Source organism: Lagenorhynchus albirostris, chromosome 2, assembly GCF_949774975.1.
Source record: "Lagenorhynchus albirostris chromosome 2, mLagAlb1.1, whole genome shotgun sequence".
In the NCBI taxonomy this organism is placed as follows: domain Eukaryota; kingdom Metazoa; phylum Chordata; class Mammalia; order Artiodactyla; family Delphinidae; genus Lagenorhynchus; species Lagenorhynchus albirostris.
The window spans coordinates 143,460,950-143,487,566 of NC_083096.1; the positions used below are offsets into that span (position 1 = coordinate 143,460,950).

Below are 26,617 nucleotides of genomic sequence, written 5' to 3' on the forward strand. Positions count from 1 at the left end.
TGTGGCAGACATGCAGTTAGACTGGTAGACAGAAAGAAAGGAAAGGAAGTGAACAGGTAAGTTGGCAGGCAGGTAAGTGGGACGTGGGTCCACCGGTTTCACAAGAGCTGGGTAGATTGCTAGAGGCAAACACACTGACCTCAGGGAGAAGTGAGTGCTCACAGCTGAACGGGAACATCGGAGACAGAAAAATTTCAAAACAAACTCACACTTCTGCTGTACATTACAGCCTAGTACAGAGCTTGAGTCTTCAAGAAACTTAAAATTTTGTTTAGGATTCTCTACATAATGGGTCAGGGTCTTCTATAATGTCTACAAAACTTTTCCATTGAAAATGGTAGACAAAATGTTGGTACCTGAAGAGGTAAGCTTTAGTTTATCTAGAAAATTCTCCTTTGCAAAATATAATCTGATGATGTTGAATAAATGTGGCAAATATGTATTTTTATCTAATTATGCAAGCATTTTCTAAAGGACATATTCTGTTCCGGGCTCAGGACTAGGTGCTGGGGAAGGCACAACTTTTACCTTCAAGGCTACAAATATTTCTCTCTTTACCTTTGATATTATGTATCTTTGTATACATATGCACATATACAGATTCGGCTTCAAGTAGTACTAATTGAGCACTTACGATGTGCCTGACACATGTGTTGCATGCTGTTTCATTTAATTCTCCCAGAAACGATGAGGTAGGTAAAACCTTTCTATAGATGAATAAACTGAGTCTCAGAGAGGCTAAAGATCCTGCTGAAGCTAGTGGAAGAGATGAGGCCCTAGCCCAGTCTTCTGATTTGCACTACACCACAAGCCAGGCATCCTGGGAGGTACATTTTGGAAATGAGTTCATTTGACAGAAGAATCATTGTTAGTTGGCCTCCTTGGTTCTGCATCTTTACAGATGTGGCTGTGATTATGTGTATTTATCGGCTAGATGTGGGAACACCCAAACACCTGTTATTTTTTCTTGGATGGATCTCTGGGGACATACAGATATTTGAACAGTTTGAAGGAAAGATTTAACAAGGAAAAAAAGGTGGTAGCATCCAATCTTGGTAAATACACTGCTCTCTTGCTCTCAATTAATAAGAGCTCTCCTTGATCTGGCCCCTCTGCCCTGCAAAACCATACAGTACTGCTTGCATTTCCCTTGAAACACCATGCTGTTTCATGCCTCAGGGCCTTTCCACATGCAAGGCATTCTGTTTGGAACACCCACTCCTACCTTTTCTCCTTTTTCAGTTCTTCTTCAGGCATGCCTTCTCTGAAATCTACCCTGACTCTGGAGGGCTTTTCTGAATTTCACTGTCCTGTGTGTCCCTCTATCACTCCCCTTACCACACTGTATTGTAATTGTTTACTTGTCTGTCTTTTCAGACTCTGAGCTCCCTGAAGCTCGTAGGTCCCTGGAGGGACATGGTCAGATTCAAGTCTGTGCCCCTGGTGCCTGGCATAAAATGAATACTCAAGAAATATTTGTTGAATGAAGGAGTAATGAGCCCAGGACCAGAGTACAGTAGAACTGAGCTCTAGTCTCAGCTCTGTAACTGGCAACTGTGTCCATGAGCAAGTTGCTTCCTTCTCTTGGCTTCATTTTCTCTATACACAATACAAGGAGGTCAGGTTAGTGACCACGAAGGGTCGTTCTGGCTTGAGCCTTTTATGATGTTAAGATGTTATGATGTTAAGAGGAAAAGTATAAAACATTAAAATGGAACTTTATTAACCAGGTGACATTATTCTCCTAACAAGAAAGGCTGCTTATTTGAGGACATCTTAAACTGTGGCAAGTTAGATTAGCATCAGTACTGTTCACCCAGAAAAAATGATTAGTGATAAGAAGTTCTGAGTTCTGTTCTAACCTCTCCTACCATAAAGTTCAAGGTGAAAGCTGTAAACTGTTTCAACATGCATGCCAGGCTCAATTAACATTTGTCAAGTGGATTAATAAATGAGTCAATCCATTTGTAAGGCTGAGAATCTATGGCATAGGCAAAAGGCATGACCATGCATCCATTCAGTCATTCAGCAAATGTTTTGGTGATTTACTCTGTGCTAGAAACTGGGACACAAGGGTTAGTAAAATAGTTATGAAACTTCTCAGTCTGGTGGGGAAGACAGACATTACTCAGACTATACACAAATAACTTTATTAATTACAAACTGTAAAGTACTATGGTTGATTCTTACATTTGCTGTACACTCTTTAGGTTATAAAGGACTTTTCACACACATGACTTCATGGGAAGCTGTATAATATAGGGATCAAGAGCACGGATTTTGATGTTGCAGAGCCCTGGGTCCAAGCCTGCTTTACTCATCTAACTTACAAACTTTGTTCTTGGACAAGTTTCAGAGTTCCACTCTCCTCATCTTTTGAATGCGGGAAAGAATAGGACATTTGTCACAGAGCTATTATTGGACTACAATGAGATACTGCATGTAAGGTCCTCTGCACAATGCCTGACATGTAGTTGCTAAGCAGTAGCTATTATTATGATTACACAAGCTTTTTCTCTTCATAACACTTTTCCCTGCATCCCCCTCTCCTTCCAGAGAAGAGGCAGTATTTGAAATCAAACAGATTTGGGTTCAAATCTCAGGTGAACCACTTACTAGATGCAAAATGGAACTAATAATATCTATCTTAAAGCATTATCCATGGGAGTAAATGAGGGGAAATTTTCAGGGAGCCACACAAGGGTCTAACACATAATAACAAATCTTTTGACTTTGACATCAATTCTTACCCTTCATTGCGTCAACTATGGTCAGGGAAGCAGGATCCATTTCATTCAAGCCACAGCAACTTGAGGCAGGAAGAATCTCCTGGGGCCCCTCCCTCAGGAGTGATGGGTGAGGTCGTCACTGAGACGTTCTGGCCTGTGTAACACGAAGATCTTGGGAGTGACGGGGAAGACAAGAGAAAGCAAGCCCCTGGGCCTCAGGAAGGGAGGTCGTTGGTTGTTAGACTTGAGTAATAGGAGTCAACAGAGCCAACTCAGGGTGGCGTTATTAGAGGTATGTTGATACGGGTTTTCATGGGCAGAGCTAAGACAATAACCCTAGATATTGGGTAGTCGGATTTGAGAAAGAGAAATTCAGCTGCAGGGAGGAGACAAAATAAAGGCTACCCTCAAGGCCTCTTCCATCTCAAGCTGCCAAATTGCCCCATGACTCTGGGACTGTGGTGGGTCCAGGAAGTGGGAGTCAGCAACTCTGAGGCATAAAATCAGAGAGGCACTGAATGTTTGGATGGAGTGCCAGGTCCCAAAAAGAATGCCTCTTTGTCTATATGCCATCTATGCCAAAGCAAAACAAATTTATCACCCTCTCCTTGAAACTGCAGAGGAGAGTCTAAAAAGTTTAAGCAATAAAAAAGGGTAAATGGAAATTGATTGTTCAATATCATCATTACTAATTCAAGAAGTATAAAATGATATTGCTAATCTCTTTACCTGGTAAGCTAATTTTATTATTTTATTTTACTAAACATAAATATGTATAAGGGCTCAGGCCCCCAACCGTATTTTCCATCAACTTTTATGAGAGTGTCTCATGCCTTTCAAACAAACATTCCTGTAGTGGTTTTCAGGATTTCACTTTCATAGGGGAGGGTGGGTTAGAGCATTAATGGAACACTAATGTGGTAGTGCATAAATGGTGGGGTTCAGGCATCAGATAGTGAGGGGGATTTCAGGAATACTGGAGTAATATATTTTATTTTACTTTTAATTTTATTTTATTGAAGTATAGTTGATTTACAATGTCGTGTTAGTCTCAGGCGTACAGCACAATGATTCAGTTGTACCTACATATATATTTTTTCAAATTCTTTTCCTTTATAGGTTATTGGAAAATATTGAGTATAGTTCCCTGTGCTATATAGTAGTTCAGAGTTACCTTTTGATATCCCGTTACTGTTCCCATAAGACTTGATCAGCCTTGGCTGTATTTCATTGTCTTTAAAAAAACACAAACCATTTTTATATGTTGCTTTTTTTCTTCTTTAACTCCATAGATGGATGGAAAAAAGATGGGTTGAATCTAAACATAGGCTGGATTATGGCAAATTTCAGCTCACTGCAGGAAAATTTTACAGAGACAAAGCATAGGGTAAAGGTAATTACTACAATTTAAGAACATACTTGCAAGAGGGAGGAGATATGGGAACATATGTATATGTATAACTGATTCACTTTGTTATAAAGCAGAAACTAACACACCATTGTAAAGCAATTATACTCCAATAAAGATGTCAAAAAAAAAAAAGATCATACTAATTTACTGGGAAAGTTCTGACTTTTATACAACTGTTTTTATTTGTGATTACCAGTTCACGTCTCTTTCTTAGAATAAAAAGAAGTAGTAGAATGTGAAGAATGAAGTCTCCACAAAAATAATAATGTATTTGTTGAGTAACAGGTATTTAAAAGTTCTTAGACACATTATCCCCATTAATCTTCCTAATAACTTCATGAGATGGTTACTATTATGTTCCCAATTTTTCAGGGGGCCTCAGAGAAGTTGAATAATTTGCCCAAGGCTATATTCACAGCTGGCAAGAGGTGGGGCTGAGACCTGATTCTAGGTCTGACTCCAGGACTGTGTTCATTACCCCGGACCATACTGCTTTCCCCAACCCTAGGATTTTTTGAATTTAACACTCTGCACTCAAAACAGGGGAAAGCACTATGTAACCCCCCAATACTGCTCTCCCCTGGAGCTGCCTGCTACAATAGAGAACTGAGCAGACAGACCTAGAACTATGACTTGCTGGCTGCATAATTTAGGCAAGACTTTTCATTTCTCTTAGCCTTGATATTAGATGGAGATAATAGTCATCATTTGCCATGTTCATTAGACAGGGCTGCTGTAAGAGCCAAATAATTATTAGGAGGGAAGGAGGAGCTCTAGGCAATGGTTTTTTGTCTGAGAAAGCTTCTGTCCTATAAATAGAATCCATTGATTGTCCTCTGGAGTGATTTCCCATCTTCTTTCTCCTGGCTACTGTTATGAATCTCATTTTCATGTTTAGTAAAGAGGAGAATTACGAATTGGCTTGAACATTTAAAGTCTCATTTAAATCCACTCTGCAAAATTGTTTCCCGAGGAGAAGAGAACTGGAGGCTGTCTGAGTGACTCTTCTGAGGGCTCAGTCTGCACAGCGGCCCACCTACTCTCAGTTTGTTTGTTTGTTTTTAAAATTAATTAATTAATTATTGGCTGCACTGGGTCTTCGTTGCTGCCCACGGGCTTTCTCTAGTTGCGGTGACCGGGGGCTACTCTTCCTTGCGGTGCTCGGGCTTCTCATTGTGGTGGCTTCTTTTGTTGCCGACCGCTGGTCCTAGGTGCATGGGCTTCACTAGTTGTGGCACATGGGCTCAGTAGTTGTGGCTCGCAGGCTCTAGAGGACAGGCTCAGTAGTTGTGGCACATGGGCTTAGTTGCTTCGCGGCATGTGGGATCTTCCCAGACCAGGGCTTGAACCCGTGTCCCCTGCATTGGCAGGCAGATTCTCAACCACTGCAACACCAGGGAAGTCCTCTACTCTCAGTTTGATTTCTTGGTTGTTGCTCCCCACACCTCATCCTACTCAGGTTCATTAGGTACCTCCTGGTTTTCTAAAAGGGTTCTGGGTACAAACGAGGCTCCGGGGCATCCGTGTGTGTGGGGGGAAATCACATGGTTACACAGCTAAGTTTGGTAGAGTGGAAATTCAAGACTTGGTTTTCTACTTGTGGGTTCAGTGCTCTTTCCTTTGTGCCCACTCCTCCCTCCATGAAGTCTTCTCTGGCTATTCTAGCCTCCCTTGAGGTCTTTGGGGAAATAAGCATGCTCTTTAAAATATAGACAGCTCCTAATGTAATATTAGACATGAAAGTGCTTAAAGTACAGAGCCTGGTGTGCAATAAATGTTCAAGAGACATCTGAATCAGCACCTGTGATCCTTCTGAGCAACTTAACGCATATTTATTGAGCATTTCCTCTATGCCAGATCTTTTTTTTTTTTTTTCCGCCATGCCACGTGGCTTGTGGGATCTTAGTTCCCTGACCAGGGATCGAACCCAAGCCCTTGGCAGTAAAGGCACAGAGTCCTAACCACTGGACTGCCAGGGAATTCCCCTTAGATCTTTATATTAAAGATGCCCCTGCTCTTCAGGAGCTTAAAAATTATTCAGAGACTGAAATAAACTTAATTGCAACATAATGTGACCCAACGAATTACAAAGAGCTGTGGGATCATGAAGGAAGGACCCTCACCAAGCATGAATAATGATAGTCCCTTGCATTTTATATTGACAGTTTACAAAGTGCTGCTCACATCTCTTACCCATTTAACTTTCACGGGAACCCTCTGGGGTATGATTAATTATCCACATTTTGCTGATGAGGAAGCTAGGACTCAGAGAATTAAAGTGACAGAGTCATAACCAGAAAGCTGGGCAGCAGCTTAAAATAATGAAAAGAGCACTAGCCTGGAAGTCTGGACATTTGGCTTGTGTGTCTGTCACTTGTGACTATATGATCTTAGATAAGTAACTTTCCCTCTCTGGGTCTTGGTTTTGTCACCTGTAAAGTAATGTAGTTAGACTAGAAAGGCTTTAAGACCCCTTACAGCTCTGATATTCTCTGGACGAGGAGATAAAGTCTCGGGTTGGGGGCTCTGGAATTAGATAGACTGGTTGTGTGATTCTGGACAAGTGAAATAGCCTCAATGATTTCATGATAAAGTGGAGATATTAGTAGGGCCCACCTCATAGGGTTTTTATGAGGATTAAGAGTAGTAATACACATGAATGAAACATATTGCCTGGTAAAGAGGAAGTGTTCAACAAATGTTAGCAACAATTATTAGTTATTCTAAGAGTCTGTGCTGGGCCTCTTCCTACCATAGCAGTTGTGCACGACAGAGCCTGATTCTGGCCACCCATGGGGTCTTAATAGAAACAGAGCTTGTTTTGTAAAGCTTCAGAATAGTATTTAAGTACCTCTTGAAAATCAGAGACAGTATGGTATAAGGGAAAGAAAGAATCAGTCAAACATGTCATAAAAAAATCCCAGTTTAGGGGACTTCCCTGGTGGTCCAGTGGCTAAGATTCCGCGGTCCCAATGCAGCGGCCCTGGTTCGATACCTAGTCAGGGAACTAGATCCCACATGCTGCAACTAAGAGTTCGCCTGCCACAACTAAAAGATCACACATGCCACAACTTAAGATCCCTTGTGCTGCAACAAAGATCTCACATGAGGAAACGAAGATCCCCTGTGCCATGACAAAGACCCGGTACAGCCAAATATATGAATAAATAAATAAATATTAAAAAAAAATAAAGTGGGTGCATTAAAAAAATATCCCAGTTTAGCTCCTTACTAGCCTTGTGGCCCTAGGCAGGTCACTTCACCTCCCCGTGACTCAGACTCCTAATTTGTAAAAGTGAAGATAGATAGTACCAATTTTGCAGGGTTGCTCTGAGGCTTGAATAAGATTATGTGTGTAAAGCATCCAGGACGTCACCAGGACGGCATGCAGTAGGTAAGAATGTAGCAGAGATTGGTGAGACCAAGTGTTAGGTTTCTCTGACTGCTCTTAGGGTATTTAAATCTAGAGATTCTGTGCTCTCTGCTCTCAGGTCTCCAGACCAGTAAAGATGCCAAGTTTTATGCCCCTCTCCACCAGGTTCAAGAAGCCATTCAGCAATGAGAACGAGACCTTGGTGGTTCAGTTTTCAGTAAAACACAAGCAAGGCATCCATTGCGGTGGTGGGTTCGTGAAACTCTTTCCTGACACCCTGAACCAGGAGGATATGCATTCAGAATCCGAGTATTACATCATGTTTGGTAAGCTCTCTGATAGCAGTCGCTGTCAGCCCTGTGAGGTCTTAATGAGAGCCACTGTAGTTGTAGAAAAGGCTCAGATGGAAATTTATTTTTTAAAAAATTTATTGTATTGAAGTATAGTTGATTTACCATGTGTTAATTTCTGTTGTACAGCAAAATGATCCAGTTATATATATAGTTTTTATACACACATACACATACTAACATACACATTCTTTTTCATATTCTTTGGAACAGGAAATTTCTAATGTGATAGCTCCACCTCCCTCTGTGGTAAGACTCTTAGAAGACCTGAGAAAAGCAACTCTAAACCTAAATGTTAATATAGAGGTGAAGAGTCACATGGTATTAACAAGGCTACAGTACAGAGAGACACTTTCCATTTCTAAGAGAAAGAGAAAGGGATCAGAAACTGTGTAGATACCCTCAAATGTACCTATTACAATAAGGCTTTGTGCTCTGAAGGAGGTTCCTGCCCTCAGGGAGAGAAAGGCACAGAAGGTTAGGGAAATCACCTTTATCCAACATCTGTAGTGCATCCAGTGTTGCATCTGTAACCTCAGTATACTGGCCCTCCTTGGGGGCAGTCCAGCTCTTACTTAGCTCAGTTTCAACGTGGTTGATATTTAAAAAAACAAGAAACAACGGCAACTAATCCAACTCCCAAATCATTGCTGAAGAATGTGGATTTTACTGAAGGTTTTTGCAAATTCAGAGGAAAAGGTTAAACTACACATCATAAACCAACATTTCCTTAAAATTCTCTCTAGATATTTTTTCTTTTCCCAGGGAGCTCCAGATCTCTCTCTTGCCCTCGCCAAAATCCTCCTCTTCATCCTTTTTCTGTCTGAATCTCTTCTCCCTCAACTCTCTTTCTTATCTTTCAATCTCTTTCTTCTTTTTCTTTTCTTTTGCTATATGCGGGCCTCTCACTGTTGTGGCCTCTCCCGCCGCGGAGCACAGGCTCCAGACGCGCAGGCTCAGCGGCCATGGCCCACAGGCCCAGCCACTCCATGGCATGTGGGATCCTCCCAGACCAGGGCACGAACCCGTGTCCCCTGCATTGGCAGGGGGACCCTCAACCACTGCGCCACCAGGGAAGCCCTCTTTCTTATTTTTCAATCCCTTTCTTAGGTAGACCAATAAAGCACTATGGGGGTCTAAAACATGAGTCTGCTCATCTCTATTTTTTTCAGAATCTACACTTCTCACAAGGCACTTATATCTGTAATGTACATGGTAGTTGTAGTAGGGAAATTGGAAATAGGTTTTTTTAAATGTGATTTTTTTTCCCTTTCAAATGAATATTATTTACTTGATGCTCAAACAACCCAACAAGTTTGGGCTATTATCATCTCCATTTTACAGATGAGAAAACAAAGGCAAGAAATTTGCCCAAGATGAGCAAGTCGGAAGTCAGATTTTGAACCCAGTCTGTCTGGCTGTAAAGCCTGGGCTTTTTCTACTCTACCCTTTTGCCTTCTGCTTGGTGTGGGCACAGGCATATGAATCATTTTTTAAAAGGCAGAATGAAGACATATTTTTAAAAAGGTATTGATGAGGGAGGAGTTATGAGATCACAAAAGATGACATGTCCACCTGGGGGCATTTTGGAGAAGGTATTAATTATTCTTTGAAGAATGAGTTAGATTTTAATAAGCAGAAAAGGAGAGAGAGGAAATGTAATTTGGGCATAGGAAACTGTGTGTACAAAAGCTCAGAGACACGAAATTCAAATGCAAGTAGGAAAACGATGAGACCAGTGTAGCTAGAGCACACTGAGTGTGTGTGTGTGTATGTGTGTGTGTGTGTGTGTGTGTGTGTGTGTGTGTGTGTGTGTGTGTGTGTGCATGCAGGAACATATTTAGGATAGTCAGAGAGCAATAGCATGGGAAATTAGGTAGAAAAACTAGGTTAAAACCTATTCTTGGTGAGACCTTCCTGGTGGCACAGTGGTTAAGAATCCACCGGCCAATGCAGGGGACACAGGTCTGAGCCCCTGTCTGGAAAGATCCCACATGCCTCAGAGCAACTAAGCCCATGTGCCACAACTACTGAGCCTGCGCTCTAGAGCCAGCGAGCCACACTACTGAGCCCATGTGCCACAACTACTGAAGCCCATGTGCCTAGAACCCATGGTCTGCAACAAGAGAAGCCACCACAGTGAGAAGCCCGCGCACTGCAATGAAGAGTAGCCCCCGTCGCTGCAACTAGAGAAAGCCCACGTGCAGCAACGAAGACCCAATGCAGCCAAAAATAAATAAAAATAAATAAATAACTAAATTTATATTTTTTTAAAAAACCCCTATTCTTGGGCCTTTTCCAGGTTAAGCTCTCTGGACTCACAAATCAACAGTTTCCTCTAAAGCTTTCACAAAGCAGGAAGAGCCCCAGGCTCTGTTTCTAGTTAGGCTTGGGTTTAAAGCCCAGCAATGCTACTTATTAGCTGTTTGAACTTCTGCAAGTTGCTTAACTTTTCTGGGCCACAATTTTCCCAACTAAAAGTGGAGATAGTAATACCTCCTTGTGAGAATTAAATGACGTGGTATTAAGTGCCTGGCACAGGAGGGGCTTCCAGTTGGGTTTGGTCAATGGAATCCTGGCAGAAGATCACAGGGAGGGAGGAGAGTTGTGTCCCTTGACTGAAGGTCACAGCTTATCTCCTGGCTGCCCTCTCTACTGAACTCCTTTTTTTTCTGCGCTTTGGTAACTGCTCCTTCTCCTAGCCCCTTCAAGCTTAGGGGTGGGAATAGCCTGGAGCATAGCATTATTCCTTATATTTTCTCAATGTCCTGCCCCCACCATTTACAATAGTCCCTTTACGCAGGTTCGATCCCTCATTGGGGAACTAAGATCTCGAATGCCTCATGGTGTGGCCAAAAACAAAAACAAACAAACAAAGAACAAAAACAGAAAAACCCGAAACAAAACAAAGAATTAAAATAGTCCCTTTATTAAATTATCCTCAAATAATCCTAAATTTGTGTGTGCTATCTCTTTCCTGCTATGTCTGTCTTAGCCACAAAACAGGCAAACTGCCTAAAAGTGATGTAAATTCATGTATTGGGATTTAATTTCCAGGCCCTGACATCTGTGGCTTTGGCAACAACAAAGTACAAGTCATCCCTCATTATCAAGGGAGATACCATGAGAACAACAAGACCATCAAACCCAGGGTGAGTGTGAGGGCTGGTCTTCAGCCTAGGGGGAAGGATAACCATTTTGCATTTGTTATCTCATTTAATCCTTACAACACCCCTGTAAATTAAGTACTATCATCTCCATTTTGCAGATTAGAAAATAGACCCAGAGAAGTGCTGTAAATTACAGGATTTCACATAGAAGCAATTGGTCTGAAAGCCTAGGAAGTCATGTAAGCTTATCTCTTGGAACAATGCTTGCCATGGCCCACTTCCCCACTGCTAGATATTGGAAGAGACGGGGGAGGTGGGGAGTGCTAGACTTAGAAATGGGTGGTGAGTTTACCTTAGTAACATCAGGGTTAGAGAGATCTAGGTTGGCTGGAGGATAATAGCTGGATTTCATCAGCCACTCAACAGGAAATCACTGAATGCCATCTCTGTGCTGGGCCTTGGGCTGGGGATAGAGTGAGCCAGGCATGGCTTCTAATCTCTCAAAACTCAGAGTCCAGTAAAGGTAAGAGTCAAGCAAAGGAGAATGACTACCTAGTCTGATTGGGGTCTGTGAGAGCACAGAGGAGACCCCAACCTGGTGCCTTAGGAAATGCTTCAGAGAAGCACAAAGAAGGTTTCTACTGTGCTGAGTTTTGAATGATGAGCATGAATTGGTCTTGTAAAGGAAGGTGACAATTTTAGGGAGGATTGAGCTACTAGAAGAGGTAATCACATGAGAAAAGTCAAGGAGACTTGAGAAAGAGTAGCACCACAAGAAGTTTGGCACAAGTAGAGCACAGGGGAGAGGCAGAGACTGAGTCTAGAGAAGACCCTAGGTCCTGGGTCATTGGAGAACTTGTGTTTGGGGCAAAGTCCTTCCCTAGCAGGACTGTGCATACAGGGACTCCCTGGGATCCTGCTCAGGGTAGGCATTTTGCTGGGACCTGCAGATACAACAGATGAGTCAGAAACGACCCCTGCAGTTGAGAAGCTCAGAGTCTAGTGGGACAGACAGAAAAACAGACAAGATCAAAGAATGACCAGAGCTGTGATGAAGGGAAGGATGGGAACTAGGTGAGACCAGAGGAGTGTGTACTCAGGAGAATGAGACCCAAAGTCTCTTTTGGGTTAACCAGAGAAATGGGATGAGGGATGTGGTAAAGTGTGTTTGTGACTATGTGGGAAGTGGCATTCAGGAACTGAGGGGCTGTTTTAGATGGTGATTTTAATGCTTGAGGTCCAACAGGGGACTGAAATATTCCTCGTTCCCTTTCTAGATCAATAAAGACACTCACCTGTACACTCTGATCATTCGCCCCAATGCTACTTATGAGGTCAAAATTGACAACCAGCAAGTAGCAGCTGGGGACCTGGAGGACGACTGGGACTTCTTGCCTCCCAGGAAGATAAAAGCCCCCTATACCCGGAAACCAAGGAAATGGGATGAACGCCGACAAACAGAGGATCCTGAAGATAAGAAACCTGAGGTGAGGTGTTTCGATGGGAAGCAGGAGGGGATCTTAGCTGTGGGGATGGGCAAAGGAAGCTAGGAACAATGGAGCAGAAACGGGGAGCATCTTTCTCTCAAGGAGGTGTGCAGCTAAATATTGGTATCCAGAGAGGCATGGAGGGAAGAGGGAAGCACCTCACATTTATTGAGGATTTACTGCCCCTGCTATCAGCCTCTATGAGGACAAGGAAAGTGATGCTTAAAAATGAAGTGACTTGCCCAGGCACACATACATTAGAACCAACATTTGAACCTGAATCTCTTTGATTCCAAAGTTATTGATATGGGAAACATGTGGAACATACTCACTGATTCATTATCATTCACTGGAAAGCTGTACTGGATACAGCTATGAATAGAACAATCCAGGGACTGAGAACCTCCTGGGACTCAGAATCTAGTGAGGGATACAGACAAGTACATAGATGCAGGTCACACTGTGTAATTAATGGTGAGAGTCAGGAAAGCCAAATCCTGTGGGAGCCCCAAACAGGCTCCTAACTCAGGCTGAGTTGGGGTGCAGGTGGTGTTCTGGGAAGGAGGAGGCATGCTTCAGTGATTTGGTTAACCTAGGGATTGGAAAAATAGACTTTGGTGTCAGACAGATATGGTTTGTATCCGAGCTCCACCATTTACTAACTGCGAAACCCCACCTATAAGCAGTTAGACCTTGGGCAAGGAATATAACTGCTGTGAAATTTCACAAACAGGGATTATTATAATACCTATATGTGAAGGTTGTTGTGACGATTAAATGAGCTAATATACATAATTTAATGCCTGGTACATAATAAGTTCTTAATACATGGCATTTATGTGTTAATCACGTACTGAATGTCAAACAGTACATTCATTACAGCAAGGGAAATTGAGTTGGAGGAAAAATATTCCAGACCCTGAGAACAGCAGGAGTGAAGGCACATCAGTTAAGTGGAAAGTAACATGGTTATGTAAAGAACTGAAAGCAGCAGTTTAGTATTTTAGGAGCATAAATTTCAAGGTGGAGAGTGATGGAAGATGAGTTGGAATGGTCTGTTGGAGCCAGGTCATGGAGGGCCTCACCTGCTGGGCTGCTGCTCCTGAGGTCAGAGCAGATTCACCCTCATGCAGAGGAGATGCTCAGGGTTCAGCAAGGAGCAGCATGGCACCCAGCAACTGGAATCCATTCTGTAAAGAGAGGCCTGTAGAGAGGTGGGCAGTGGCCCAGCCATGTGTAGGGAGATCCAATGGGCTCCAAACCCAGGGGGAGGGAGGTGTAGTCAGAGAATTAAGGCAGATGATCAAGCAGTGTCTGGATCTTCAGCACCCTGGGAGAATTAGGGACTAGTTTACTTCCAGACCCAGCAGGCAGGCTCAGGGCAGCAAGACTAACCATAGACTCTCCCTCCTGGTGTGGACCATGCACCTGATGTAGTCAGGGTTGGATCAAGGCCTGGGGGAGAGGGGAGAGGCTCCAGGCCTCTATGCTCCCTGTTGAGTAGACCCGGAGAAGGTGGAGACTACTTAGATCGGCTGGGCTCTATCAATTCTATAGCCCCCAGGAGAGGATGCTGACTGTTAATGTCTCAGGAACCACAAAACAGCTGAGGCATCCCAGGAACTAGGGAACTTCATGCTACTGAATGACTGTGAGTCTAGTGGGCTTGGCAGCAAAGCCTTTAGTAAGTCTGGGAAGTGGTCAGCATCAAGGTGAACTGCCAGGTAGATAGAGCAAAACTTTGGAGGCTCCAGAGCAGAAGAAATATGAACGTTAGGACAGGCCATGACTTGGAGCTCTGTCTTAGGAAATAGAGGGGACCTGGGGTACAAGGGAGGACTGATACAGATCTGGGAACATGCTGGGGTACAATGCAGGTCACTAAGAGAGGCCTTCAGGAAGACGGACACAGGCTAGAAGACTTGTTCTGACAATCGGGGCACATAACTGAGGAATGGAGAGGGCCAGGATAAGGGAAATTCCCATCTTATTTGCAATTAAAGTAGTCAAGGTCAGAAGGATAGAGAATATGAGGAGGCACTGGAGTTGCTTAAAGGCTTTTTCTCTGCTGTATGTTTTGGATTCGTTTGCAGAGCCCTGAGCTGGGCTTTCATAGGAGTGAGGACAGGAGAGCGGTAGGGGTAGGGCACCAGGTCCAACCCTACTGTACTCTGTACCCCAGTTTCATACCGGCCCACCCATCTGCACTCATGGAGGAACATTTTGTTTTAGGACTGGGAAGACTTCGAATACATCCCAGACCCGGAAGCCAGACGACTGGAATGAGGCAATGAATGGGGGTGGAAAGGGCCCCTGATACCAAACCTGAAGTATAAGGTGAGGGGGTCTCTCCCGCCAATCGGTATGAGAAATAAGAGAGAAGAGATGTAAATTTTAATCTACAGAACAGAAACTCTGAGATCCTGTGGTCATCTTCCTCCTTTCCCCTTCTCCATAAGACTGTAGCCTCATTTGGGCCGTGTTCTCAGGGCTGTGCCTATCTGGGAGAAGGTGGTCAAGGTTGATGCTGGGAGGCAGAGGTCCAGGGAGCCCTAGGCAAGGGATTTGTCCGGAGTGGTGGAAATCAGTCAAAGGAACATGATCAAAACAGGAAATGGGTCTGGGGTCAGGAACCGGAAGTCTCAGAAGTGGTCCAGAAAGGGGAAGGGTAGGACATGAATGAGCCAGGCATGTTGGGGGAGGGTGGGGGAACTTCTTTTTAAGGGCTAAGTCCTGACCTCATGTCAGAAATGAGAGGGAACTAAAGGAATCAACTATCAAATGCTCCAGAGATAATACTGACTGAAACAAACATTGTTTTATTTGGTCACAGTTTCCTACACTGCACACCAGGAAGAGAATGGCCCCAAGTCCAGAGTCCTTAGATGGTGGTTCCCTGTGAAACTACATTTTCTTAACATCATGAACAAACTTATGCAGAGAGCTGGGACCAGGCTCAGAATGGGTCTCTGCTACCTTGTTCATATCCCTCTGGGTAAAAAGGGGGAACCTGGGGGCTTCCCTGGTGGCTCAGTGGTTGAGAATCTGCCTGCTAATGCAGGGGACACGGGTTCGAGCCCTGGTCTGGGAGGATCCCACATGCTGCGGAGCGGCTGGGCCCGTGAGCCACAACTACTGAGCCTGTGTGTCTGGAGCCTGTGCTCCGCAACAAGAGAGGCCACGTTAGTGAGAGGCCCACACACTGCGATGAAGAGCGGACCCCGCTTGCCACAACTAGAGAAAGCCCTCGTAGAGAAACAAAGACCCAACACAGCAAAAATTAATTAATTAATTAATAAACTCCTACTCCCAACATCTTTAAAAAAAAAAAAGAAAGGGGAACCTGGAAGAGTCTTGTGCATTAGCTCAAAGAAAGGGAGAGAAGCTCAAGGAATCCTGCTCTGAATCCTTATGCCTAATTGATTAATCTTTCTGATTGCATGAGAAGAATGGAAAAACACTAATGCCATGTTCACTCTTTGGTGCTTTGCTTAGGGACAATGTAAACCTCGGATCATTCACAATCTCAGTTACCAGGGGGAGTGGATTCATCCAGAAATAGACAACCCTGAATATAAGCCCGACCCAACCATTTGTCACTATTATAACATTAGTGTCCTTGGCCTGGACCTTTGGCGGGTAAATCTCTCTGGGCTCAGAGCCAGGGAAGAACAGTCCCTCTAAAGTTTCCACAAAGTAGAAAGAGCTCCAGGCTGGAAATTACAAAACTTGAGTGAGTCTTGACCTTTCTAAACCTCAAACTGTTCCTCTTTAAAATGGGATTAATTATATTCATCCTAATAATTATAATAGCTAAAATTTATTGAGTCTCTACCATGTACCAAGCACTATTTCAGAGACTTTGCAAGTGCCATTTAACTCTCACTATGAAATCTCCTACTTCTAAATGTGAAAACTGACGTTCAGCAAAGTTAGCTAACTTGCCTGAAGACACATCTGGTAAGCAGAAAAGCTGGAATTTGAATGCAGGCCTTTCTGAGGCTAGATTCAGTGTTCCAATACTTTATACTGCTAGGCCGGTCCTATGTAAATCTTGGGGTAGTTCTGGAAATAAAAGGGAGTCCGAGATGTGGTAAATCTTTGAAATATTAAAATCCCCAGATAGATGTTGGGACTGATTGTCCCAGCCATGATGACAAATCCTGACCTAGCCTCCCTCTTCTCTGCCAGTTACCTTTCCTGGCTCTGATTTGAAGGAAGAGAGGAGGGCTCAGGTACTCAGGCCTTCACAGAGTTGTTTTCTTCCAATGAGACCTGATGTTGAAAATGCGAGGATTCTTTCCCAGCTCAGGAGAAAGAGAGCACCTCAAGTGCCTGCCTCAGAGTGAAAGCTTTAGCCCAGGAGACCTCTTGGAAACTGAAACCTATCAATACATAGTCTTGGAATTCCCTTGGAGAGGAAGGGGAAGTGAGCATTAATATCCCTTATTGTTACCCTGTATTATGTTTGAGAGAATTGAGAATCAGAAATGTCACATGATGTGCCCAAGAGCACACAGCTAGTGCATGGGAGAGACAGGATTCAAAGGTCTGTCAGCCCGTAGTAAAGTCCTTGTTTATTGATTACACCCACCGTACAATAGAGCCTCTAGAAACTGCAGCCACTTGTCCTTGGGTGTATCCTGGAATGTTCTACAGCCAGTGAAATCTCTGTCTCTGACCAGTGATTTCTACAGTTCAAGGCTGCTAAAGGTCTCTTGAACAGACACTCCCAATTTGAAGCTTTCTTGGTTTATTTATTTATTTTGACTTTCTTGTTTTCCTGGCTCAGTGAGGCCAGCACACAAGTATAAGGAGATGATGTATGTAAATTACCATGTGCATAGTAGGGGTTCAGGAGAGAAGGAAGAAGAGAGACATATGTCCTTCTTTTGTTCCTTTTTTATCTGAAGAATGTGGATACAGTTTGTACCAATTCCCATTGTTATCTCTTTTTTTTTCAGTTGTCCCTTTTTAATAAATAATAGGAACTTTCTACATCTTGAAAAAATATGTGGTCATATTAATATGCCTAATCTGATTGTTTCCTTAAAATGCATTGGTTTTTTTTTTCCACTGAAAACATTAAGGCACACACTTTAAACAGTTTCTTTGTTCATATACAAAATTTAAAAATTATTTGACACTAATTGCTCTGAGTTCTATCTTCCTCCTCAAGTAGACAAAACTTTCTATTTGAGAATTTAAACCATGCTGAAGGAGTGTTTCTCAAACTTTAACATGCGTATGAATCACTCAGATCTTAATAAAATGCAGATTCTGATCCAGCAGGTCTGGGACAAATCCTGAGAGACTACATTTCTGAAACTCCAGCATTATCTCTTTTTTTTTTTTTTTTGTCTTGTGATACAGTTCTGTACAATGCTGACATCATCCTTGCAGGCATCCTTTCCTTTTAAATTCTAGTTGGGTCTGGCACTCCCAAGTCCTACTCCACCCTACCCACTCAGCCAAACCAACACATCCAGTTTATCACAGGGCCCCTGCACCTCACTGGAAAAGCCTAGAGACTCTCAGCATAGAGATGGGCTGGAATTCTCTCACCTGCCCTGCGCCAACCCGGGGTTCCAGATGCTCTGTGAGTCCATCACCCTCTGCATCAGGTCCTAGCCTAGTAAGCTGCTTAATCTTCCTGCTTAGTCCCTGACCCATCCTGCTCTCTGTTCCTACACTCCCATACACAGTCCCTTTTCTTTTCTTTCCTTTTTTTTTCCTTAGGCAGAAGATACTGCATTCTTTCATCAGGACAGAGGCTAGGAGGAGATGGCAGTGGACAAAAAAATTCTTTCTCTTAGCTTTGGGACTCCTTATGATCTTTGAAGGAGTAGTGACACAAAATGCAATGAATATAGCCTAACAACCATAATGCAAAGCAATTGACATTCCTTAGGTCATATGGTCTGTGTCACAGACCTGTGGGGCTGGAGGGTAGGGCTTATCATCTCCGTTTTACTGACCAGGAAGTGGAGGGCTTAGAGAGGTGACTTGACTTGTCAAGATCCCATAGCTAGTAAGTGCCCAAACCTATACTCTTTCCATTTTATGATTCAAGTGGGACATCACAGGAAACCAGGTAACTTTCAGTGAATTAACTTTTTAGGCTTTACAGTCTCACAAAGCTCTTTCTCACATATTCTTTTCTCCTGAGAACTGTAAGAAGAAAGCAGGGAAATTATATTTTCTTCCATTTTCCAGATAAAAACATGGAGGCACAGAAGAGATATGAGTAAACCAAGGTCCCTCCACTAGTGAGTTGTAGGAAGCAGGACTGGCCCTCATGTCCTGATTCGCAGTTGGAGGCAGAGCCAGGAGTTTAGTGTAGGGGGGATGGCGGTAAGTGAGCACCAAAGAGAACAGGGGAGATTGGAAACATTTCTCCTGCGAGTAGAAAAAATGGAAGAGCCAAAAAATGAGCAGTTCCCTGACCAAGACTGCTGACAGCTCAAAAAGGAAAAAAACAGAACAAAAAATAAATCCCAACTCACAAAAAGAAAAAAAATCCCAAAGAAAAAAATCGTAAAATTGCATAAGGAATTATTAAAACCAATTTTTTAAATGGCTCAGAGGAAATTAACGATCTTTATTCAAAGTGGCTATTTTGTCATTTATTTTTCTGCTGAAGGCAGGGTTGGGGGGATGATGTAAGCCAAATAAAAGTCTTTCTTATTTCTTATTTAAAAAAGGCAAAACAAAACGAAACATTTTTCAAACCCTAGAGGAAGGACACTTGATAACTCATGCTGCAAACTTTCTCGTGGTCACACAACGGCTCTCACACAATTAACTTGCTGATTTATTTAACATATAATGCTAAAGCAAAAAAAATCCAGAATGACTCTCCTTTTGTTTCTTTTGAAACATATCCAGATAATGAAAAGTTATGATAATAACTATTATCATTTATCGAATGACTGTTATCTGCTAGACACTGTGCTTTACATATATTATTTCTAATGCTCATGACAACACTTCAAGTGAGTTAGTTTTAATACTTCACTTATGAGGGAATAGGCTCAGAGGAGTTGAGTAACTTCCCCAAAGTCACACAGCTAGTATGTGGTTGAGCTGGTCTGTCTGACTCCATGACTGCTGCTCTTTCTATTTTGTTCCTTTATCATTAATAAACACTGAAATTATTATATACCGTTGACTTGATTCATCCTTTTCTTTAATTGTAGATATTAAATATGTTATTTTAAGAAAATAGAGAAATATGGTAGAGAATCTAAATTATGCTTGCACTTCTTGTTGAACCTTTTCTTTTCCCCGTATTCTTTTAGTTTTTCTGATTATATTGAGGAGAGAACCTTAAAAAGGACATCTATAAATGGCAGCAGAGACTATCAATCTGAGCTGGGGCAAGAGCCACTGGACAGCAATTTGGAGCCTAGCAGAATGATGAAAATTTCTTCACAACCCTCTGAAAGAGTGGTCACAGGCTTGGAGAACACAGAACCTTGGGAAACAGTAACGTAACTTCTTTCTAGAGCAGATCAGCTAAGGTGGTACAGCATTCTGGACCCTCTGTGCTCTTAATCATCTTTGTATTCCCTCACTCCACCTCAGTTATTGATTAAAATCTCTGGTCCGTGGCCTGGGAATCTGCATTTAGCAAAGCTTCCAGTTGATTTTTTAAAGCCTTTTGACCTAGTTCTAATAATCCCATTGTTTTCATTTCAACAGGTGAAATCAGGCTGCATCTTTGATAATTTCCTTCTTACAAATAATGAAGAGTTTGCAGAAGAGGCTGGAAATAAGACCTGGGGAATAAGAAAAGTAAGATTTTTCCCTCCCTTGGATTTCCAGGTGTCTGACTCTTCAGTTGTGCACTGTTCTCTGCATTTAAAAAATCAGTCTCACAGTCATTGTCTCATTTGCTGGTTAAATGGCCCTGAGAGGCAGGGTAAAGAACTTGTATTCATTGGACATCTACGACCTTGTACTTGACTCTATGACCACTTTCCAAAAGTCTTCCCACTAAGCCCTTAAAACAAACCAGCAAGACAGGTATTGTTATTCCCGTTTTTCAGATGTAGGAATTGAGATTCATAGAGTATAGATAAACTGTACAAGGTCACATGCAGCCTTTAACTTGTTGAGTTAGAATGCACACTACTTCTGTGTCACACGCCCTGCTCACAGTGTGGTGATCTAGAAGGGAGCCACTGAACCCATTTCTGATGGATGACTTGGAGAAGGAAGCAAGATGTTAGTGCTGTTTACCAGTTTCCCTGCTCTCCTAGAACTATTTTACGGGTGGAGTGATACTTAGGACAATGGCTTCTTCTTGGTGCCACCCTTCACCCAGACCTCCTGGTTCTGGGCCATTCAAGCAGGTTTGTGGCCAATGCTTGATTACCCAAAAGGCAGACAAGGCTCATGGTTAGAGCACCAGCAAAGCACAGGCATTAAAAAGAAATTTATTTATTTATTTGTTTATATTTTTGGTTGTGTTGGGTCTTCTTTGCTGTGCGTGGGCTTTCTCTAGTTGCGGCGAGTCAGGGGGGCTACTCTTTGTTGCAGTGCTCGGGCTTCTCATTGCGGTGGCTTCTCTTGTTGAGGAGCACGGGCTCCAGGCGCGCGGGTTTCAGTAGTTGTGGCTTGCAGGCTCTAGAGCGCAGGCTCAGTAGTTGTGGCGCACGGGCTTAGTTGCTCTGTGGCATATGGGATCTTCCCAGGCCAGGGCTCGAACCCATGTCCCCTGCATTGGTAGGTGGATTCTTAACCACTGTGCCACCAGGGAAGTCCCAAAAAAGAAATTTTTGAGAGAACTTTGATACTTACCATTTTCAAAGAAGCATTGACACAGTCATCATGGAAAAAATAAAAATTAGACTTTTTACACTTCTGAGTCTGGTTTTGTTTTGTTTTTACTTTGAGGTTATCATCTAATACTGTTATTTTTAAAATAAATTTATTTATTTTATTTTATTTATTTTTGTCTGCGTCGGGTCTTCGTTGCTGCGCGTGGGCTTTCTCTAGTTGCGGCGAGCGGGGGCTGCTCTTTGTTGCAGTGCACGTGCTTCTCACTGCGGTGGCTTCTCTTGTTGCGGAGCACAGGCTCTAGGCACGCGGCCTTCAATAGTTGTGGCACACGGGCTCAGTAGTTGCGGCTCGTGGACTCTAGAGTGCAGGCTCAGTAGCTGTGGCGCGCAGGCTTAGTTGCTCTGCGTCATGTGGGATCTTCCTGGACCAGGGATCGAACCCGTGTTCCCTGCATTGGCAGGCAGATTCTTAACCTCTACGCCACCAGGGAAGTCCTCTAATATTGTTTTATTGAGGAAATATTACATATTGGTCAAGAGCATGAGTTTTAGAGCTAGATTGCTTAGGTTCAAATCCAGGCTCCATTACTTACTAGCTGTACAACCTTGGTCAAGTTGTTTAACCTCTCTGATCTTCAGTCTCCTCATCTATAAATTGGGAATGATGATACCAATTATCTTTTAAGTTCCTGGCATATAGTAAGTGCTCAATACATGGTACTTATTATTATTAACCTATATATTCACTTGGCAAATATTTGTTGAGTGCTTGTTCAAAGCACTGTTGTAGTTGTTGGAGATATACCAGTGAAATAAAACAGAGAAGTTTCTGCCCTCATGGGGCTTACATTCAGTTAGGGGAGCCCAACAAGAAACATATAAAGAAGTAAATATATATGCATGAGATGGTGAGATAAACTACAGAGAACAATAAAGCAATAGAGAGGGCTGTCATCATGGGGGTTTTGCTCTTTGGTCAGGAGAGGCTTTGTTGAGTAAACAACATTTAAGAGACTTGGAGGAAGTAAGGAGCAAACCACGCAGATGTTTGGGAAGAAGAGCCTTCTGATAGAGAGAATAGCAAATGCAAAGTCCCTGAAGTAGAAGCATAACTTGCTTGTCTAAGAAAAAGTAAGAAGTACAGTGTAACTAGAGCTGAGTGAGAAAGAATGAGAGTAGTTGGGACCACTTCCCTGAGTAAAATGGGGAGCCATTGGAGCCATTTTTAGCAAAGGAGTGATATGAACTGGCTCATAGATTAAGATGTTACTCTGGCTGCTGCATTGCAAAAGTCTATACGAATGAAAAAGGACTATAGGGGAACAAAGGCAGAAGCGAGTGGTAGTGGTGGAGGTAGAGGAATGCTCAGATTCTAGATCCATTTTGAAGGTTAAACTCACAAGAGTGATGGATTAGATACAAAATATGGGTTGGAGTAAAGAGGGATGGCTCCAAGGTTTTTGACCCCAATGACCAGAAGGATGGAGTTATTGAGGATGAGCTTTGGGGCACCCCAATAGTTAGAGATCAGGGAGATAAAGTGGAACCAGCAAACAAAACAGAAAGGGTAGCCAGCGAGGTAGGAAGAGAACCAGGACATTATCCTGTAGGCCAAGTGAAGAAAGTATTTTAAGGGGGAAAGGAGTGATCAATTGTATTGAATGATCAAGAAAGATGAGGACTGAGAATGGACCACTGAATTTAATAACATGGTGTTCATTGGTGACTCTGACAAGAGCAGTTTCAGTGAGACGTATAGGGGGAAAAATGGGTCCAAGAAAGAATGGAAGGAGAAAAACTAGAGACAGCAAGTATAAGCTAGTCTTTTGTGGAGTTTTGCTGTAATAAGTGTAGAGAGAATAGGGTGATAGGTAAAGGGAAATGTTGGTCAAGAATTTTTTTTATATACAGTTCATCTTCCTGCCTGCTTGTATGTTAATGGGAATGATACAATAAAGAGAAAAAACAATATAGGAGAGAAAGAGGAGAATTTCTAGAACACTGTTTTTGAGAATATGAGAGTGGATGACATCTAGTGCCCAAGAAGACGGGTTGGCTTTCCATAGGAATATGGATATTTTATCCATAATCACAGGAATAAAGAATGACTATATAAGAATAAATACAGGCAGGTGGGTAGATTTGGTGGTGGGAGTATATGTAGTTGTATTCTCTGGGAAGCAGACACCAAGATGGTGTTAGAAATGTAGGAGATTTATTGGGGATAATACCTGGGAAAGATGAAGGGTAGAGGGTGCAGGAATAGGCACCTGTGAAAGGAGAGAGGAAAAGGAGACTTGGGTAGGAATTATAGTCAAGTGCAGTGCAGCTCTGAGAAAGTCTTGCTAGCCCAACATTGCTCCAGGGGAAAAGGAGAAGGAGGGTGAACCAACCACAGAAATATAGTAGGCTCATCAGTTAGCATTAAGGGCTCACTTGAGTTTAGTTTTTGGTTGTTTTTTTTTTAATTGTCAAATGTCTTGGCATTTAAAAAATTTTTTTTATATTGGACTATAGTTAATTTTTGAGTTTAGTTTTAATGAGTTTAAAATGAGAACAATCTGTTTTTACTATTTTCTCTAGCCATTTTCTCTGCTTAGGTGCAGGCCTGGCAAGTTGGATTTAACCAGATTTGAAGATTTGCCCAACTAAGGGAGGGAAGGGCAAAGGAGTTGAGGATGTTTGCAAGAGAGTAATCACATAAAAATAAAGAAAGCAGGAAAGGGAAGATATGAGTTGGTTGAGGTCTAATGAAAAGGAAATGGTTTAACAAGTTGTTATAGGTGCAGGTGGGCTTGAGGAGTTGGTAGAGTTGGTCTTTTGTTGCCTTTGGCAAGAACTGTTTTGGTAAGGATCGGAGGTTGGGAACAGATCAGTGAGTAGAGCAGTGAGAGGGAAGTGAAGAAATAGAGACATTAAGTGTAGCCAGTGCTTTCCAGGCATAAGAAAATGAAGGCCTGATTGAAAGAGAGAATGTGGGAATAACGTGGGAAACACAACAAGATGTCAAGCACTTGCTCCCACTAGGATTGTCGAAGGCCCTATCCTACTGGGCATGCAGGTTCTCAATCTAGCTTTGTCCCCCAGGTCTGGGTAGAAGACCACCAGATTCTCTAGGTGAGGATTAAAGCCCTAGAGGAGTTTAGACTGTGTCTTTTTTTTTTTTTTTTTTAATTCTTGGCTGCGTTGGTTCTTCGTTGCTGCACGTGGGCTTTCTCTAGCTGCGGCGAGTGGGGGATACCCTTCATTGTGGTGCGCGGGCTTCTCATTGCAGTGCCTTCTCTTGTTGCAGAGCATGGGGTCCAGGCACGTGGGCTTCAGTAGTTGTGGCACAAGGTCTCAGTAGTTGTGGCTTGTGGGCTCTAAAGCGCAAGCTCAGTAGTTGTGGCGCACAGGCTTATTTGCTCCACGTCATGTGGGATCTTCCCGGACTAGGGCTCGAACCCATGTCCCCTGCATTGGCAGGCGGATTCTTAACCACTGTGTCACCAGGGAAGTCCCAAGGACTGTGTCCTTTCTTTAAGGCCCCTCTGAGTAGTAAAATTTATGAAGACAGCTCTAAGGATCAAATTCTAGCACCTGGATGAACACATTAGAGAACTCAGAACTCCCGTTTCTGACTGCAAACTTGTACTGGCTACAGTTCAAAAGCAAATTCAAAGAGTTCCATAAAGGTTGTTTTACTGTGATATAGCAGAAAGAGGACCAGACTTGGAACCAGAAAACCTGGTTTCTAATTCTAGTTCTACCACTCACTAGCTATATAGCTTGGGGAACTGATTTAATCAGTCTGAATCTCGTATTCCTCATCTAGAAGGTGGGAGCAGTAACACCTCATACACTGCTGTAAGGAATAGAAATAATGTGTGTAGACTGTCTCATACCATGCTTAGCAATACTGTAGGCATTCAGTAGATGTTTGTTGAATCTGAACCAATTTTATTTATGAACAAATTACACACACACACACACACACACACACACACACACACTTCTCTCCACCCCACACATACTGAAAATTTATAGGTAAATAAACACCATACCAGAAATCTTTAAGAGTGTGGGAAGATGCCAGACATTTCTAAAGTGAGTTATCTTTGTTTATACCATCTGTAAATTATTTTGAAATTCCACACTCTAAACAGGACATAGAGAAGCAATGGAGAGAACTGTACAAAGAAATGGGAAAAAGAAAACAGGAAAAAGAGGCCAAGAAGAAAAAGGAAAAGGAGGAAGAAAGGGAAGATGACATCTGGGGAATTGAAGAGGGAAGTGAAGAGGATTCTGCTGAGGACCCAGGAAATTACAGGCAGCTGAAGGAAGATGATGATGAAAGAGCATTTCTGGGTAAAAATGTAGAAGTCCATGTTGATCAGAGGATGAACTATAACTGGGTAACAAGTGGTTACTACTCAGAGGCAAATGATGTTGCTTAAAAGGTAGAATGTTCATGGTTTGGCAAAGTCTGGGGAGCAAAATGACTTGCTTTCTCTGAATGAACATTGAATTTGGATTTCTATATCCCATCTCCTTTGCTCTTTATGACCTTGGGAAAGTCCCATCACTTCTTGAGGCTTCTCTTGTCAATGGAAAGGGAGTGATAATTCCTGTTTCATGAGGCTGCTGTAAGGATTAAATTAGATATGTGTGCAAAGTGCCTGATATAAAAAGACAGTCAACAAATAGTAGCTATTACTACTTACCATTATCATGGTATTTATAAAATAATTGACAGTAAAAAAGCCTCTGTATAAACCTGAGCCTCACTTTCAACTTATTCCAGTATATCCAGTGATGTTATTACAGATGTAAATCTGTATTATTTAGTATTTACTGAGCAGTTCTGATAGTTGTATTTGTGGGCAATGATGCTTGATGTTTTCTCTTGCAGGTGTATCAAGCACTTAAAAACAAAATCAGACTTCCTCCTAACATAAACAAAGATACTTTGTGAAACTCCTTTTGCTTCTCTGCTGTTTTGTGCAGTAATTTTAAATTAATTATTACTTGTTTGCAGGTTTGCTGGTTTTATAGTTATCCTTTCTGTACCATTGGCTCACTATATTATTATATGCATTCACATAGCTCTTTACAGATCACAAAGCACTTTCCTATAAATTTGAGCAACTACTGCAATGTGCTCATTTAATCCTCAGAACAGCCATTGTAGAGGATACCATTATTATCTTCCTTTTACAGATGCAGAAACTGCTAAAAGGAGGCAAGTCACTTGCTCAGGGTCAAATAACCAGTAAGGGGAGGGACACGTATCTGAACTCAAGTTTGTCTGGTTCCAAAGATTATCCTTCCATTGCATTAGGCTGTTTGTTGAATGAGTGAGTAAATATCTATTACGACTGAGTACAGATAG

At 42.4% G+C, this 26,617-nt stretch overlaps 1 pseudogene; it reads left to right on the forward strand.

The window, feature by feature from the left end:
* On the forward strand, nt 1-26,179 carry LOC132514789 (calreticulin-like; annotated as a pseudogene).
* The last annotated feature ends 438 nt before the right edge of the window (nt 26,180-26,617 follow it).